This window comes from Cupressus sempervirens, chromosome 3 (assembly GCF_028749045.1).
Source record: "Cupressus sempervirens isolate cs-2001-9-10 chromosome 3, ASM2874904v1, whole genome shotgun sequence".
Classification (NCBI taxonomy): domain Eukaryota; kingdom Viridiplantae; phylum Streptophyta; class Pinopsida; order Cupressales; family Cupressaceae; genus Cupressus; species Cupressus sempervirens.
The window spans coordinates 789,275,388-789,278,630 of record NC_143120.1 but is presented as its reverse complement, the minus strand read 5'-3'; positions in this window follow the sequence as shown (position 1 = coordinate 789,278,630).

Here is a 3,243-nt window from a genome sequence, read left to right as displayed (position 1 = left end):
ATTTTTAAATATGATTAAAATTATAAATAAATTATTATATTATATTTTCATATTTTTATTTAAAATTTCTTTGAGTTAATGATTTTGTGATTGAAAGAATTCTTGTAATTTGAAAAAAAATTAATTTGTTATCAAAACATAATTAAAGTTATGAATAATTTATAATAGAAAGTTATGAGTAAATCATCATATTGTGGTTAATATTTTAAGATGTACTTTAGTATTATATGGGAAAGAAGAAATTATTTATACTAAATGTAGAACTTGTAGAGTTTTTTTTCTAAATGGAGAATTTTGTTATGTTTTTAAAATTTGGGCATTTACTTATGGATGGGCCATGCATTTTAATTTTTTTGATGAATAGACTTTTTTTATTCTAAAAAAACTTTAACGATACATATTCACAAAAAAGGGACTGGGGATACAGGATCACCCTGTGAGTTCAAATAGCCCTAGGCAAGATAAGTGACACTTGTTCAAACATATTGACAATAGGAATTTCATTTTTATAGATGAAATTTCATTTGAATGTCAATATATCTAGAACGTCTACAAATAAATTTTGATTCCTGAAAATTTGTATTAAACAAGAGCTCTTTGTGAGCTAGAGTCCTTGCCTTCTGGGGTCATAATGAGGTTGTAGGTGTTAGTAATTGTTTGAAAATGATTTTTTAGTTAATTTTTTTGTGTTTTTATAAGAATCAAATGATATTTTACTATTTTTGAATGAGGTACTCTTATATAATCTTTAAATTTAAAACAATATTATGCAACTATAAAAAGTTCCCAAAGTCAGGATTAGGAATTGCTTGAATGAAGATAACATAAGTATTAATTTGCCATCAAATTATGGGGGCTAGAATTTATTTTTCCTAACACATTTAGAATCTTTGATTCAACCCTCAACTCATAATTTTTATGATTAAGATAGATTTTAAACAAATTTTAAGTATAAAAAAAGAAAGGTAAATTTGTTCAATAGTTAATCATAGTTACTAAATGGTAAAAAGTTATAACACATGAAATGTATAAATAGGTAGAATTAAAAGAATATTAAATAAATAAATAAATAAATAAGACACTTGAACAAACAATTCAAAAATATTTATAAAACAATGAACAATTTACAGTACATAATTTAATAAACAATATAAAAATAAAATACTTATATTAAATATATTTATAATCAAAACCAAATTATAAAAATAAAATACTTCTTAATATTTTTTAATTAATGTTTATTATTTGGAATAGCATAGTAAAATTCTTCAAACTTAAAACAAAAGCCATATCTGTGATATACTAATAGTAGTCTTATGTACCTCTCTGGTCATTCATGATTTCATTTTCATTGGCTGGTGGCGTTATTTGAGAAGAAGTGAATGTTGTGGTGATGCAAGTGAAGAGATCGATGTGGAGCTGGACCAATGGTTTTCTCATGGACCTTGAAAATTCTTCTATGCCAAGCTCTGCACTGCGACTACAAATTTCAGCAACTGGCTAATAAATTCCTGACAATAACATTTATTACATCCTTATCTTTTGATTTTCTGAACATTTTCTGTTTGAAATTATTTTTTATGCCCAAGAAAATGGCCCTCAACCGATAGGAAAAATTGATTTTTGTTCTAATAAATAAATTTAAAAATATTCAGTCCAAAACTTTAGAAAATAAAAACATTAGTTCCCTATCTTATATATAAGGTAGGGACTAATAAATAGTAGTACTAATGAAATAAAGATAATAAACCAGTCAATACATAAATATACATACAAGAAATAAAATAAATATTTAAAAATTAGCCATAAATTAATTTATAAAAATACAACTTATCCATACAAGAGTTCTTTGAGAACTGGAGTCCCTGCCTCTAGGGAAACAAATTAGACGTAATATTTAAAATTATGGTTTTGAAAAGAGAAGTTATAAATTTTAGCAAATTTAATTTAGATTTTTAATTAATATTTTAAATTTTAGTTTTATAGAATAATGTGGTGACTAGCCATTGTTTAAAAATATACAACTTAATGTAATGCATTGTAAAATCATGAGATTTGAATAAAAAGATTTTTAACCAAGAAATTTAAATTTTTTAGAATTTTATTACATAAGTTAAATTTAAAAATTAATTTTTTTTATTTTTTTAATTAATATAGACTAAAGTCTATATATATAAAGCAATACAACTCTTAATAGCAATAATATATTTTAATAAAAAATTAAATTTAATAATTATTGATTTATATAAAACTAATTTTTAAAATAATTTAAAATATATTAATATTTTTAAAAACTATTTTGAAAACTAAAAATTGTGATATTAATATTGATAAGACATTATTTTTGTTGTGGAAGACAAAAATATGACTTTTTTAGAAATCTAATGAACTTGTGACAAATATGCAAAAGATAAAGTTGTAATTATTATGCCGAAGGCATCCCTATACTGAAGTTCCTGAACTTCAGAATTCCATCCATGGCCTATATTTACTCACAACCAGTGCAAGACGATTGAAATAACATCCATCTTCATATCAGTTTAATTTTTTTTTAAACATTTATTTGCTTCACTCTATTTTCATCGTCCGTCCACTCGGCATTAATGATGAATGTTGGGTCAGTTGATTTCCACCTGTCTTGATTCTTCATCGCTATCTTAGTACTCATTTTTTGCTCGTCTCTTATTATTGTTTTATTAGTTAATTGTTTTCTTATATTTAATACAACTAATTTTCAATTAAAATAACGTAGATGTGTTGTTTTATTGGTTAGTTGTTTTTTATATTTAATACAATGAATTTTAGTTAAAATGATGTGCAGGTAATGAAATTTATTCACGTACAAAAAAAAAACTTATAAAAGATAATTTTTATATAAGTGCTGTAGAGTAAAGAATTTCTTAACTTATTTTGGATTTAATTTTCTTTTATTTCATATTTTAATATATATTTAAATCGAGTTTTTAGTTTTAAATTTTAATTTTTATATTGTCCATTTAATAAATGTAAAAAGAAAAAAAGGTTTCACAATATTTTCATATTTGTTTGGAAAAAAAATCATTTCTATGTAGAAAAGTTATTATTATTTATATAAAAGAAATACTTTTATATTTAAAAACTATTTTTACATTTAAGTCAAGTACAAAGTATAATATCTTATAAATATATGAGAAATTATAAAATTAGTTTAAAAATAATTGATTTGATAATAGGTTGTATAGTATCAATTTTTTAAAACTATTA